This window comes from Protopterus annectens, chromosome 1.part2 (genome assembly GCF_019279795.1).
Source record: "Protopterus annectens isolate FY-2018-M chromosome 1.part2, PAN1.0, whole genome shotgun sequence".
Lineage (NCBI taxonomy): Eukaryota > Metazoa > Chordata > Ceratodontiformes > Protopteridae > Protopterus > Protopterus annectens.
In genome coordinates this window covers 1,206,631,080-1,206,648,083 of record NC_056727.1, presented here as the reverse complement: position 1 = coordinate 1,206,648,083, position 17,004 = coordinate 1,206,631,080, and positions in this window count along the sequence as shown.

The window sequence follows — 17,004 nt, the reverse complement described above, 5'->3', positions numbered from 1 at the left end:
TCACAAATTGTATTAAGAGCTTTGTATAAGACATATTTTAGATTTTATAAATACTCACAATGAATGCAACGCCTCTCACAGTTTGATAGCATTGCCGTTTTAAATAATGATTGAAGCACCTAATTATATAGGGCTTGGTTTTAAACATTGTATTATTTAAGCACCTATTTGCAGAGTTTTCATTTGTCTGATGAAGCGTGGCTGTGACCCAGTAATTATATCTACAATAAAGAAGAGTTCTATACTTTTATTACGGCTGTCAACAAATTTTTTTTTTTTGAACAAGTGACTTTTGGAACTGTATTTTGGAACAGTAACCGCATTTATTTTACCAATTGACTACATCGTGGTGAGATCAGGTTTCTGTTTTTTACAAAAACAGACAGTAACATTACGGCTTTTCCTCAGCGAGGTTTCAGAGAGCAATTAAATAGAGTAGTGCTAAGTGGGTGCTTTGCCTTGTCAAATAAAGAAGCAGTTTAGATGTTCATAATTCACACTGCCTTACTAGCATATGAGATGTTCATCATATTTATCACTGCTGCAGTAGCCTTAGCTATATAGGTCATATCCTGACAAGGATATAACAGCCGGACAGCTTCTAAAGCTTCAGGGCACCCTTGTGCCCTGAAACTGGCAGGCAACTCAAGTTGAGATGAATAAAAGACAAATTTGAGTGCAAAGCCCTTCAAAATCTTAATTAATTAATTAATTTATTTATTTAACATTTATTTACTGGGAAAGTCTGACTTGACACAGGTCCATTTTTCAGCGGAGGCCCAGGGAGAAAAGCTCCAAAAATATGCAAAACAAATGAACATTATACCATAAGAAAATTACAGAGTACAGGTCAACAATGAAAGTACACATTACAAATATAAATAACTGAAAGAGATGACACCTTAGCAATTTTAACAAAATTTGTACATGAAAGAGTATATGGTATTATACAAACTAGACTAGCATATATAATAGAAAGCACAGTACTATATTTTTGAGGAAGACTTGAAATGATCTGAGGTAAAAGAGTAAGTATATATAGGGAAGGAAGAAGGCATAATAGGATAGTACTGTAAAGTGCAGATCTAAAGAAAGTCAGAGGGTGTGTATAAAAAGTGGAGAATATAGAGTTAGTCAGGTGGGTAGCAAGAGCAAAGACAGGATTTTTCTAAGTGAGTAAATAGAAGTTTTTTAAATTGTACTATGGTGCAGATGGAAGGGATGGAAGTGGGTCATTTATTCCATATTATAGGAATGATGTTAGAGAATAAGGATTGTCCAGCTGAGTTGTTAGCTTTGGTGGATTTAACTAGGAGTTTGTTACTGGAACGGAGTGTTCTAGTGGTGATGTATGGTTGTATGAGATCTTGAAGGGCTGCGGTTTAATGCCACCAAAGAATACGCTCATCTGAGATTTTTAGGGATTGATGGTTGGCCTGTGCTTTTCCTTTGCTGGGGAGATAAGTTCCCTTTGGGGAAAGGCCTTCTAACTGTGTTGCTGTTTTATCAGGAAAGTTATTTTAAAGCTAGGAGTATTGGGTTTTAACTGACTGCAACTGAGTGATACCTCCAGGTGTTTCTGCAGTTACAGCCTACTAATGCCTCTAGGCATGAAATATTGCTTGTTCATATTTCCATTAATTCTTTTAAAACCATGGTACACACAAAGTATTAAAAAAAATCTTATTAGAGCATACATAATGGCAAACTCAACTATATTAATATTTGACTTTTTTCTAATACAGGTAAAGAGATATTAATTATTGTTCGTATAGAATGTATTTATATTGTCATGAATTTCATAGCTTCCTAAATGTCTTGACAACCAAGCCAGCCAGACAGAACTGCTTAGCCTTATATGGAAGCTCTCCACTGGATGAATAAAATACTGCTGACAGTATGTGTGTAATTTGGGTGGTTGCTGAGATATTTTAATTTGTTTACAAAATATTACAAAGTTAATAGTTACTGTGTTTACTGTGACTCCAATTTAAGACCTAGAATCTAAAGAATATTGCCAGTATAAAACAGTTTGCCCTAAAGAGTGTGCCATTTAAACGTCTTTAGTAACCTCAACAGTTGCAGTGATATGAACATTTGAAATCTGAGAATATAATTTGATTCTGTCTAAAAGCTTGGGCTCTGCCCATTGAAAGTTACAGTGTAAACATCCAGACTTCCATTGGAGGAAATGAGTTAACTGTCACAAGATTGTAACATACTTTTACATGGATAGATCAGTTTTTCCTATCAGTTTAACAGTGGTGTAAAGTAACTAAAACATTTTTTCTGTGGATAAATTGTGTTTATTTTACTTTTGTGTGACTGGCTTAGTGTGTTAAAAGTGCTTGTTATTGTGTTTTTCTGTCAAAAAATTTACTTTTGTAGACTGGTACTGTTGACTGGCATTTGATGTTTGTCTTCCCTGAGAAAGAGGCACCATTTTTGGCTTGACCATGTAACAAACTACAAGTCCAATGGTCATTCCTTCTTCCAACTACAAAAAAAAAAAAAAAAAAAAACAGCCACCGCAACAAGCTAGCAAGTTGCCTCATCTGTGGGTGGGTGACTGTGCTGTGGCCATGTATTGTACCTCAGACCACCCATCATTTACCTTGGGTCCCTCTGCTGGATCATCTACAGCGTCTATGGATCAGGGGTTAGCCACATCCTCTACAGCTGTTGGGGTCCTCTCACTGGGGAAGGGAGAGACACTCTTGTTGGCCCTGGGAGAGGGAACAGGGAAGATTTCATATTATGTCAGAATGCTGTAACAATTTCTGTGGAAGCTGTTGCTGCCAGGCTCCATTTATCTGTAAAAAAGAAATAGGAAATGAAGCATGTATCTACTCCTTCTCAAATGTTCTTGGACAGGAGTATTTTACTGGGTTTGGCTTAGGGTTTAATTCGGGCTATTGATCCTTCTTGTAAAGTAGTTTCTGGTAAATGAAGAAGGGATTCTTATTTTCCTGAAGAGATTTAAGATTCTGAATCTGAGCAAGAAGATGCATGGGCAAATGCAGTTTTTTTCCTCAGATTTCTGATTTAGACTCATAGGAAAGCTCAGTTTCTGATTCTCCCTGTGGGGGTTTTCTCTTTCTTTGAAACTATTGTTAGAATGTGCCAGTGTTGTTAGTGGGAGAACACTGAGGTTTCTTAGTCCCTCAGAAAATACTGAGTTGTTACAGGAGGATTTTCCTGATCCTGCACCCATTCCTCCTGTTCTATCTGCTTTAGAGGATGTGTGCATTACTGTTTGCAATTTTTCTGATGGTCAACTGTCCCTAAAAAGGCAGATAAAATGTAATCTTATATGTCTGAAATAAATGAATGTCTTATAAATTTTTATACACCATTCCCAAACCTGACTCAGAGCTATAGCTCTAGTTGATTCCAGTGCTGCTAAGCCCCTAGTCAATTCCAGTCCTGCTCTTTTGATAAGGATGGGAAAATTATCGATAGGCATGAAGAAAAAAGTGTTTACTTCTGCATTTTTGATTTTCAGAATTTTGAATTGTAAAGGCTTATATGTTAAAGTTTGTTCTGACTAATTGTGAAAGTATGAGGAATGTTTTATCTGCAGTGTCCTCTTATAAGGACAAATCTGCTTTAAATCCCTTAGTTTCTTCTATTACACAGGCCACTATTCATCGTTTACAGTGTGTGTGACTCTGTTAATACTTCTTCCAGGACTATGGCCACTAGTATTATTTTGAGAAGGCTTGCATGGCTGCATTCTCAGAACCTCACAGGTGATGTTAAACTGAAATGTTAAATTCTTCTTTGGATACAGATTTAGAGGTGACCGGCTGCAGAGGTGATTAAAAAGTGTGGTGAAAGGGGCAAGCTGATCCATGAACTCTCTTAGGATTTTTCAGTTCTCCTTTTCCAAATTTTTCCAAGGGGTTTTCTATCTCATCATCCAGTTTTGGCAAAAAGTAAGATAAACAGTCTCAACAAAATACTAGTAAACAGACATTTAAGAAGAAATGGCAAGGGGGTTCTAAAATGAAGTTTCAAACCTCCCAAAACTAAAGACAGACCAACAAATCTGAATGATTACTCAAGAGAACCCCCTCCCATCCTAACCCATTTTTTCTTCCAGAAAGACTGAATCTCCATTTTTCTCTTTGGCAACAGATAGTTTCAGACAAAAGGGTTCTGAAAAACATTCATGAAGGTTACAAATGGCAGTGGGAGGAAATCCTCCTTTCCAGAGGGTCATCCCTTGTCCTCCAGATCAGACTCTTTTGTTTCCACCGGTTCTTCATCACATGCTGTCCCAAGGAGTAATAGAACCAGTTCTTCCTTTCCAATTGGGGAAGGTTTTTTATTCAAAGATGTTCCTAGTATCAAAAAAGACCTGCACTGGATCTTCCTTTCCTAAATCTTTTTGTGATAGTGCCAAAATTCAAAATGATATTACTTCAAAACCCATTCTTCTTCCCTTTTCCAGTTTCCTGGTGGCACTGGACTTAAAAGAAACTTATCATAACATTCCTATTCATCCAGATTTCAGACATTTCATAAGGTTTTGTGTGACTAGGTTACTTTATTGGTTCTCCATTTTACTCTTTGGACTATCCACTGCACCAACAGTGTTCACTAAGTGTCTGCCTCCAGTTGTAGCTCATTGTAGGCTACATGATATCCATATTTCCATATTTAGATGACTTGCTTATCTTTGCAGAGTTTTTCCAAAGTGTCAGGAATCTCTGTCTTGGGTGAGAGTTCTGTTAAACAAGCTGGAATTCCAAAACTCCTTTCAAGTCTTTTTGACTCCTTCACATAGGATTGTGTTCTATGGATGTAAGCTTGAGACCTCAGTTCAAAGAACTTATCTTCCACAGGAAAAACAAATCTACAGAGGATCATAGGATCATAGGAAGTTACTAGGCTATTGGCCCTGAGGCCCTTTCAAGCCTAGCCAAGAATTTATCCCATGTTCCGACAAGTCACCACCTGATGCCACTGTCCATCAGAGACACAGATGGAATCCCAGGGGTGTATTTTATGTTCCCCAACCAGTTATCCAGGTGGCATTTAAAAAGGGTTAATGAGTTACTCTGCTTGATGTGGAGAGGGAGTCTATTCCACAGAAGGCGAAGTCTTTGGGACACAAATCTGTCCTGCCAACAAGTCTTATTGATGTCACAGACCAGGTTGAGGTCACGCATGCTAGTTACTCGAGTGAAGCTTAACTTGTGGATATGCAGCAATCATATCAAGGCAGGGGTTTGAGATTGCTTTGTATGCCAGACAGAGGTCACCTCTGAGGAGTCTGTATGAGACTGAATAGAGAGACAGGGCCTTTAGCCTATCTTTGCAGGGCAGATGTTGAGGCCCTGCATTCTCCTGGTGAGGAACCTCTGTGGTTTCTCCATCTGCTGCATGTGCTTTGAGCAGTACATGTTGAAAGGGGCATTGTACTCAATAATGGATCTTATGAGGGAAGAAAACAGGGATGTTATGACCTCCTTTTCCCAGGATGAGGTACCCTTGCTAATGAGGTGGGCCACGTAGAAAGCTTTCCTTACAACAGAGACAATATGGTGGACAAAAATTAGTTTGCTATCAACCTGGGTGCCCAAGTCCCTCACAACTGATTGCATGTTTAGGACTTTGTTATTAGTGTGATCATTTATGGGGATGTCATTCTCCCCAAAAGGGATGATGATGAATTTTTTGGCATTCAGTTTGAGGCCATGCTTCTAGCACCAGTCATTTGTTGGAGGATGTCCATGTCACTAGGGGACTTGATGACTGTGCCCAGCTTGCAGTCATCTGCAAACTTGGTCTGCCATAGCCCACTGGTTTTGGCCTGCACCTCAGAAAAGTATATCCCAAACAACAGAGGCCCCAAGACCAATCCCTGGTGTGCAGCACTCGTTATGGGTCTACTGCTTGAGGTGGCTTCCCCTATTTTGACTAGTTAGGTTTTATCAGTTAGCCAGTTTGATACCCATCTGGTAACATATGGATTGATGCCTACTTGTGAGAGTCTATCTATGATATGTGAGTGGGGAATACTATTGAAGGTTTTGACCAAGTCAGGGTAGGCAGTGTGCACTGTCTTCCCCTCGTCCATGGCTTTGGTGACTGTCTCAATGAAGTCGACCAAATTTGACAAGCATAACCTTCCCTTGATGAAACCAAACTGTGTGGGATCGAGTGTTTGGAGATTGCCAATGTTCTTGTTAATGAGGTCCATGATAATCCACTCCATGGCTTTGAAGATCAGGCTAGTTAGGCTGATGGGTCTATAATTTCCTGGATCAGTGGACTCTCCACCTTTGTGCAAAGGGATGACAGTCTGTCCTCCACTCAGCTGGGATGAAGCCGGAACTTAGGCTTTGGTTGAATAGGGTGCCTAATGATGCTGCCAAGTTCCTGCCAGAGTTCATGTAAGATGCAGCCTGGGATGTTATCGGGTCCCATGGAGGCTGTATTTTTTGCCTTTGAGAGGGCCATGATGACTTGCTCCCTAGAGATAAGGGAAGGGGGTCAGGTGCTGGGGATGTCCTGATTTACTGATGTTGGGGACAGAGGAGTGAAGTTTTCACTGAACCTGTCTGCCAGCAGGTTGGCTGTATTTACGGCATTTATGTGATGTTCTTGACCACCAGTTCTGAGCAGATCTGAGTGCTTCCTTTGAGATTGTGGACATATGTGAAGAAAGCCTTATGACTGTCTATAGTAGATGTGGCCAGTTTAGACTCGAAATTTGCTTTGGAGGATTTCACTAGTGCTCTTATTTGCTTGTTCATGCTAAGGAGAGATTACTTCCAATTAGGAACCTGCTCCCTCTTGGTCCTGGACAGCAATTTTTTCCCCTTTTGTTATATACTTTATTTATTGCAGATGTCCACCAGACAGGTTTACTCTTCCTTGATGAGGATGATTTTGTCCTGTCAGGTATCCTGATTCCATGCAGGTATATAAATGCAAGTATAGTACTTTGATGTAGGTTTGGACATATATGCCAGTTCCTATGGAGGGGGAGGGGACTGTGAAGCTGTTTATACCTTCTCTCAGAAGGTTGTAGTTTTTTTGTTGGGGGGGGGGTCGGGGGAGATGTTGACTTGAAATGTGACTGCTTTGTGGTCAGATCTTATCAGGGAGGATGACACTGTAGAGATGTTGCAGTGGTTACTCATGTTGGTTAATACCAAGGCCAAGATATTTTCACCTATTGTGGGGGTGTCAACCAGCTGGTCCAAGGCATTTGAATTGCTGAAATCAAGGAATCTCTAGGCATATGTGTTTTGGCATTAGTAGTTCCTCCAATCTATGGTTGTATAGTTAAAGTAGCCCAAGATCAGGGTAAACGATTGAATCTTGATTGTTTCAAAGAGATCCAGATAGGTGGAATGGGCATCTTGAGTCAAAGTTGGGGGACTGTAGCTAGCTATGATTTGAATAGGGGTTTTGTCAGTGGTTTACTGCACCTGGCATGTCTCCTATGCGTCATACTGTTTGACCAGCCTGGAGGTGTGTATGTCTTTTATATATATTGCAACTCCACCTGCTTTTGCTTTGCTCCCCACACTTTGGGGTCTGAATGTATGATAGGATGAGTAACCTGGTATGGCTGGGGTGCTTTCCACAGCCTTGAACTAGGTTTCTGTGACCGCACAAATGTCAGCATCTTCCAGGGTTAAGAATGCTTGCAATGAGTGCAGTTTCCTGTTTAGACTCCTAGTGTTTAGCAGCATGACCTTTAATGTGTGTTTTGATGAAATTTTCATGTTAGTAGCTTTGACCTCATGGCATTGCCTAAAAAAGGCACTATGGGGGAGGCAAGAGCCTTTGCCAGAAGACTGAAGCCCAAGCGAGACAGATGCAGGCCATCTCTGGCAAAACATTGTTGTTTGTCAATCATGTCTTCCCAGGCTATCAGGTACTGGATCCCCTTGGAATGACACCAGAAACTAAGCAAATTGTTAAAGTCAATCATTATCTGTTTGTATTGAGGCATCATTCTGGGTGATGGTAGAATGCTGATTAAGGCTAGGAATATACTTGCTTGGGACACATATTCAGTGAGTTCGATCATGTCTGTCTTCATATAGTCCAGGGAGGTACATCTCAAGTCATTCACGCCAACATGGATTATGACAAAGTCATAACAGTACCTGTTGTTGACAGACTTGAATGCATGGAGGATATGGCAGATTCTCGCACCTGACAAACAACTAACCATGACTTTTTCCTTATTTAGCCTGGTGAGGGGCACATCTGTGTATCTCACAATGGAGTCTCCTATGAATAATATGCTGGGTTTATGTTTAGGCCTTAGTGGCTGTGAGACACAGGTGTGTAGACTATGTGTGGTGTGGTGGGCAGTGGAGTTTGCATGTGTTTTTGTCTTGGAGGTCTCTTTTGTTTGGGTATGTTTTTGTTGAAGACCCCTGCATATGCAGGTGTGTGTTGTGTAGGTGTGGGTGGTGTTTGAACTGTGGTGTTTATGTTGACAGCCTTTTCAGTGCCAGATATACTGGCTTGTGAGGGAGAGAGCATAGACTCTATGTTCCTAATGTAATTGCATCTCTCACAAATTGTGTTCCTAGGTGGTAGTCGAAGATGGTTGTCCATGTACTTGAGGCAGTTGCTACACTGTCTCAGGATGCCAATATCAAATAGACTGGCAGCTGAAAATGTAGGAACTTGTCCATCTATATTTGTTAGAATCTGAGGGAGAGAGGCCGGAGAAAGCTAAGAGGGTAAAGGGTGGAAGGTCTAAGAGTAGTACTACTAGGTGATCACACAAGTGCTATTAAGGCAAACACAATATGGATGCCAGAAACACAGAAGGCAAAATAAAATGGTTCTGGATGCAGCAAACCTGTATCCAGGCTATGCTACTCAATTTAAGGGTTAAGAACACAGTAAAACTCACAAAGAAGCACAGATTAACCACTTACAGACAAAAACAAAACTCACAGTATGAAAAAATACAGTTAAACAGTAAAGAAATGCAGTAAAATGCAGTTAAACAGCAATGAATTGCAGTAAGCAGCAATGAAATACAGTTAACCAATAATGAAATGCAGTTAGTCAGTAAATTTCTTTAAAACAGTGCAAATGTCATAAATTAAGCTCACAATCATAACAGTAAAAACAGCTCAAATAAAGCAGCAATTCAGTTATAGTTATAAACAATATAGTTAGGGGGTGTGGGGGGCACAGCCCCCCACATTTGGGGGTGTGGGGGGTGAAGCCCCCCACCTATTTCCATTTAAAACATGAAAATACAACAAAAACTACACATTTTAAATGAAAATGTGAGGGGGTGCCCCCCCACACCCCCTAAATATATATATATATTAACTCCAGGGTCGCACAACATTGGGGAGGGGGGCAAATCCCAGGTTTTTGTCTTGAATACTGGTTGTCGACCAAATCAGCTGTCGACCAAATGAATGTCGATCAAATGGTCTGTCGATCTTATGAAGTAGACCCATATATATATATATATATATATATATATATATATATATATATATATATTAGTAGAAAGTGAGGAGACAGAAGATAATTCAAAGTTTAGAAGCTAAAGGGGTGGGCCTTCACAACTGCACTGTACTCAGTAGTATGAGCTGATAAAAAGCAACTGGGAGGAGTGTCCAATATCAAATTTATAGTAGAGGAGGGCAGCTCAAAAGCCACCAAGCTTTAAGACCACAACAACAGTTAGGAGGGTGGGGATACAAGATCAGAACAGAGGTAAGGATTGAATTCACTAAGCCTAAAAAACAGTTGTGCAGTTTAAACAGATATGCAGCAAATATTGTTTTAGTTAATCAGAAGTGCAGAAAACAGTTGTAAATAAGCACTTATCTTTTGTAGTCTCATGGTAGTTTTTGTAAAACAGCAGCACAAGGGCAGAAAGCCTAAGTCACTGCAGCTTTGAGCAAACAAACACAAACTGGCTTAAATACTGGCTATTTAAGGCAGAGAAATAGGAACCAACCAAATTATCCGGTCAAAAAACAGAGCCCTGTAGCAGTAACTCTAGCCAAATCAGACCAAAGTGAACCCCCCTCCCACAAAGAAACAGCTAGACCTGTTTAGACAAAAGATTAACTGTACTAAAACATCCAAAGGTCACAAACAGTACTAGATCTTTTTCTAAGGCTTTCCCTCAAATTTCAGTCACTGTAAGGGAATACCTCAAGATTTGAGTTTGACCTGGTGAAACCCCTAGAATTGGATCAAAAGTAAACTTAGTGCTGAGCTTACATCTGAGCTTATCAATAGCTCTATGTGCTTGCCAGGGACTGTAAACTGATTGTTTTTCAGACTCCTTCCTTCTTCTCCTTCTTGGCTCTGCCTGCTCCATTCGCCCTATGGGGTCACTCCTCTCGCCTACCCTGCCCCCATTTCCCTCCCGCCCCAACACTTCTACACTTATACCTCCCTTACCACTCCCACTGTAACATTAACCTATTAGGACAGGCTCCACCATTCTCATTACTGCTTACCCCCCTTTATCTACTTCAGTTACTCTCCTCTTATCATCTCCCCCCCTCCCTTTTTAGTATTTGACCCTTCCCTAAACTACTAACTACCTTTATCCACTTATATTCCCTCCTATTATCCCACACATCCCCACCATATACAATCAATCTAACATCAATCATGTAATTCAAACCTTCAAAGATTCTACCCATTATATTTCTTTCTCTGTTCCTCTACTGCCTACTCCGCCTCACCAGTCTCCCCCAATTCTCTTATTGCCCCCTCAGCACACAATCTCTGTATATCTCAAAAAAGAATCAGTCTTTACAACCTATATTTCTCCCCACCTCTATTTCCAATATGTTTCTCTCTTCTTTACCAGAAAACTAGTCCCAGAAATTTATAATACAGTCCCTTTTCCACCAATCCATGCCTTCCACCCTCTATTGCCCTAAACTCCAACTCTAAACAATCAAAAGACATTTCCTCCCTTCTTCTTCAGCTATTCACCATCCTCCTTTCAGGTGATATACACCCAAACCCTGGTCCAACAGACAATCACTCCTCTAACCAAAATATGCCACATTCACTCCTTCCTCATAAATCTCTCCTATTTGCAACAATTATTGCCCAAAGCTTATGCAATAAACTACCTAATTTCCATGTCTGGCTCTCCCAAAACAACTCTGACATTCTTTCAATCTCTGAAACTTGGATAAAACCTCATATAAAAGACCCTGAAATAACCCCACCCAACTATAGAATCATAAGAAATGACATAACTCAAAAGAATGGCAGTGGAGTAGCCCTTCTCTTCTCCTCTTCCCTAACTGTGACACCTTTCACTAAGCCTATTCCACAATTTGCTTCTGCTGAGCTAACACTGGCCCTCCTAAAAGTTAACAACCACAAAAATATATGCATAGCTGCCCTATATATACCACCAGGCAACAATATCCCTATCCACAGGGACATCCTCTCTTAGTTCTCCTCTAACATAAGTAATGAAACAATACTCCTAGGTGATGCTAACATAAACGGGTCTTCTATACACTCACCTACTCCCTGTTAGAGTATAGACCTTTATACCTTCATCTGGCTAATCAACTCTCCTACTAGACCTAATAAGGATAACACTTCAGGCAGCATTCTAGACTGGATATTAGTCTCCCATCACAACATTATTTCCAGTAGTGGTACTCTACTTGACACCCTCAGTGACCATTTACCCGCATTCACACAACGTTCACCTTCCCCCTTCCATCTACAGCACACTTATATCTTAACCCGTACCTTGAAATATTTCAACCCTCAAACTTTCTTTGACTCTTTAAAACAGATGAATTGGAACCCTCTAAAACCCTTCCTCTGGACAATGCTGTTACTTACTTCAATACAGTTTTCACTAATCTACTCAACAGCTTTGCTCCCCCAGAACTAAAAGGATTAAATCTAAAACTGTCCCCTAGCTAACCAAAGAAACCATAACCCTTACTCACTTCTGTGATAAATCATGGAGATACTACCAAAAATTTAAAACACCTAACTCTTCTGTCCAAATACAAGCAACTTCAAAATAAGGTTAAAAAACTAATGGCTATCGACCGAAAATCATAATACTCCAAACTTCAAAACCACCATAAATCCAACCCCCAAAAATTCTGGAGCAGTATCTCTACCCTCCTCAGTCCTGGCAAAAAAGATAACCCCTGCCCTGATCCTAACTCTCCAGACCAAGTCTTAGCTACTCAATTCAATTCCTTCTTCATTGACTCAATAGCCAAGCTTACTTCTTCTTTTCCTAATAATATATCAACTCAAACCTTATCTAACAACCCAGAACACATCCCCTCAATCAGCAATACTACCCATCTCCCCACATTTACTATCAAGCCCATTCTCATAAATACCATAAAAAAAACTACAAAAATTAAAACCATGTTCTAATGCCCCAGATAACATGCCATCTAACGTCCTCAAGCTAGCTGCTGATGGCATAGCTGTACCCATCTGTATCCTAATAAATTGTTCCATCCAAGAATCCTATGTACCCCTCCTCTGGAAAAAAGCCTTTATCATCCCCCTCCATAAAGGGGGCAACAGCTCAGAAATCTCCAATTTCCATCCAATAGCTATCCTGTCCCCATCTCTAAAATTCTTGAAAATTGTGTCCACCTACAACTCTTACCTTACCTCTTAGAAAATCAATTACTGACCCCTACACAACACAGATTTAGACACGGACACAGCACCACTACAGCCCTTCTCACTTTCTCGAGATCATTAACTCCACTCATGACTCTGGCAATATTGTATCTAACCTCCTTCTTGACTTATCCAAGGCTTTTGATACTATTTCCTACAACCTCCTCTTGTCCAAACTCTCTCATCTTAATCTCTCCTCTTTTTCCATCAACTGGTTCACTAGTTACATCATAGATAGACAACAAGCTGTCAAATGAAAAAACTGTACCTCTTTCTTCCTCCACATTCCAACAGGTGTTCCACAAGGCTCAATACTGGGTCCCTTACTATTTAACATTTTCATAAATGACCTCTATCAGAACATTCCAAATGGAAAACTCATCCAATACGCTGATGACTCTACCATTATCTGCTCTGCTGAATCTCTCCCCAAATTATTGATTTTAACTCAAGATGTCTTCGCCCACACCATATCTTGGATGACGGATAACCACCTAACTCTCAATGCATCTAAGTCCAAAATTATGATATTTACCCCATCTAGAAACACCAATATCAGTGAGGAAATCCTTCTCCATAGTCAGCCAAAACATGACCTCTACAGAAATAGTCCCCCACACAAAGCTGCTTGGTGTTATTATTGATGACCAACTAAAGTTTAACATTCATCTACAGAATAATATTAAGAAAACCCACCAAAAACTCAGAAAACTTCCTTGCTCCCTCAACAAAAATACTTCTCTCCACCACATAACCTTATTCTATCTCTCCTGTATGGAGCCCCTCTCCTTACTAATCTTCAGTCCACCCTGAAATCAAATCTATCTTCTTGCTACAATAAAATCTCTAAGTTTGCCACCAGATCCAAATCCTCCTCTTACCACTGTGACTCTCTTAACTCCTTGAATTGGCTGGAACTCCTTAACTATTTGTTGTACATTCAACTCTTAATTGTCCATAAGCTCATTTTCAAACCCTCTAACTGTCCCTCCCTCTCCTTCTCCCTCAAAATGCATCATCCTCATAGAGTGCTCAGTCCAACAATCAAAATCTACTTGATGTCTACAAACCCACATGTACCCCAGGTCAACTTCTACTATCTTTCTCCCTTGCTAGACTCTGGAAATCACTTCCTCCACACATTAGAACTACCCAGTACCAATCTACCTTTAGGAACTTGCTCTACTCCCATCTCTCTTCTCACTGGGAATGCTCCTGCTCTCACCCCACCTGATGTCTTCTGTCCCATCCCCACCCCCTATCACCTTTCCTATCTCAAAAATCAACCTAACACCTCTCTCTACTCTTTTCATGCCTGACCCTCTAAAATGGTTTTATTATTTTCATAATCTCTATATCTTACTTAGCATGCAGTGTTAGATTACAATCCATAGATGCTGTTTCTTTTTTCATTACTAGCTCATTTTTATTTAGATATATAATGTATATTTGAATAATCTGCATTTCTATGTCTTGTATGAATAATCTGAATAATCAGCATTTCTATGTCTTGTATTTTATATTTGTACAATGTGTATTACTTGCAATTGTGTTTCATTTTTGTTATTGTAAAACTCCATTGGAGCTTTTCTCCCTGGGCCTCCATTGAAAACGGGCTTAGTCTTGGCCCAATGGACTTTCCCAGTCAACAACCTACAAATAAATAAATAAATAAAACAAAATTTTGGTTCTCGTGACATCTATGATTCTCATGATACACCTGACAAGACTCAAAGCAGCCAGTCACCACAGACACATTGGACTTTGCTTGGGGTGCAGTTTCAGGAGGGATTTATGTACAGGGGGTGTTGGACACTAAGGACAGATCCAAGCACATAAATATTAAGGAAATGCTTGCCCTGATCAAGTCACTCAACTCTCTGAACCATCATAGTACAGTTGTGTAAGTAAACAGCATTACAGTAAATGTATCAAATGATCACTGTCTTAGTAGCTGCTCCATCCGTCCATCCCCTTTGTTTTTTGATGTGCTTTTTATGCCAAAGTGTGGACATTTATTTCTTGTTGTTCCTAGATTTTTCCTTTCAGGGTCAGCCCCTCTGTCTGACTCTGTTGGTAGGAAAGCTACAAAGGGCTTTGCACCCAAACTTGTCTTTTGGTCAGCTGAGCTCAAGCTGCCTGACAGTTTGGGTGCATGTAAGGTACCCTGAAGCTTTGGAAGCTGGCCAGCTGTTATATCATTGGCAGTCTATAACCCCTATAGCCAAGGCTACTGCAGCAGAGATCATTCAGAAATATACTGTTATGGTAAGTTAACTTACTCAGCTGTACTTTCTATGCCTGCACAAACACCTACACTGGCAGCTTTCCAGAATCCTCTCCCCTGATTCTCTGTGATGCGATATTGGCTAAGTCCTCCCATCAAAGAAAGTCTAACCCTATCACACAGGGTCAGCTATTCAGTCTTTAGTGCCAGCTGAAGGGCTCACATGGTTGAATCTCCTCAGCAGCCTACATTGCTGGATTCCAGCTTCTATTCTCAGATAAGATCCCTTTAGGAACTCCCCTTCCTGTTTATTATTATATATATTTTTTCTGTTTTCTAAAATAATAACAATATGTATGTGTTAACTTTTTATTGTAATATATTCACTATTTACTATTGCTGTTAATTCCTCAGGGGATTCTAACTTAGTACTGTGTTGTTTATATGTTTATATTGCTTTCTTAAAGTGCTTTATGACTTGTACTGGGAAACTGAAGATCTGTGGTGTCAACTGAACACTAGGGACTATCTTTTGGCTGGATGCCATGAGGTCTGTTGTTTCTGTTATTTATCTGCTTCATGTTGAAGGTCTGACAGGAAAATATTGCATTATTTTCATTTTCTTGTTCATTTTTATTATATTTACCAATGGTTTAACACTACTACAGCCATTTTTAGCATTAATTTGAGGTTTTGCCACAAATTACTTAATTTGCATTTTATGTGGAGATTTTTTTTTCATTTCTGACAAGAGACTCTCTTAGTAAATGCTTGTGTATGCTACTTAAAATGTTTTTATTTGATTTAATGGCACAGATCTGATTTTTTATCACTATCTGGACAATTGAATTTTATTTTGAACTATGACTGTGTGTGCTGTTTACCACACTGCAAATTGTTGAACAAGGCTTATCACAATTTAAATTGTTTGTGTTATATTTTATGCAGTTTAGTCATATTTGTTGTGCAAATATAGCTCATTTTTTTCTATTATTGCTACCCTTAGCCAGCCTTTAATAGTTTCTGTGTATTATTCTGGCTGGCGTTTTGTTTCCCATCTGAGCTGATAGATCCTAATACAGCTGCCCCCCCCCCCCAATTCAGTTGCTCTTGAAAAGAAAAATCTCAACAAAAATGTGCCTCAGCCTTCAGTATGTGAACCTTAAGCTAGCGTGCAGACCACTTACTGTTTTCCTCATCACTCTCTGGTGTGAGTCCGCAGCCTGGTTCAGGTACGGGAAAACCAAATCCTCTAGGTGCAGGAGAAGTCCAAAGTAAGAGACCACTTGCCCGAATAATACTCTGTCTCCAGATATTTTGTCCTCTAGTGTCGTTCATAGTAAGAAAAAAAAAAGAACTTTGACTACAAGACAGGCAGTCAGGTTATTACAATGATAGGGATGATGTGGTTTCCTGAGTGTTTTATAGTCAGCTAATCTCAGAAGTTATGCTCCTATTCAGAATGACTATCGGGCTGACTTTTCTAGAGGGCATTCTAACACCACAGATTTTAATGGCGATTGTGATGCGGACAGTAATGAACACTCTGAATCCACTCAATCTGATTCTTTGGAAGGTGAACAGATTTGAAAACTCAGGCAAGGGTCAACACTTTGATTGATGTAACTATATAAATTGTTAGATTTGTGTTATCCAATGACTCTGATGAAGCCTAATTATTGGCAAAAGCGCTTAGTCATTGGAACATTGTATGAAGAATAAAGTCGGAGTGTTTTCAGCTGGTTGTTGGGATTATTCGTTTTTATTCTTAGTTTTACCCTTGTTGGGTTGCTGTTTGTTTTTAAGGGTTCACCTTTTCCCAGATGCTAGCTAGGTTTTGACATGTATTTGGGTTAAAGCCATCTAGTAAAATGCCAGAGACTGACAATGTTTATGATCTTATTGAGGGTGATATTCCAAATGTTTTGGTTGTTCCTCCTCTGTTACCGACCTTAGAAGATGTCTATAAAACTGCATGTAAAACTCCTTTGGCTAGTGAACCAGTTCCTAAAAGGCTATGAGAAAATACAAGGTGTACTCTGACCTTGTAGTTCTCTTTGATCCTTTGTCAGCTGACCTAGCTGCAGTTCCTTCAGCTACCAATTGTAATA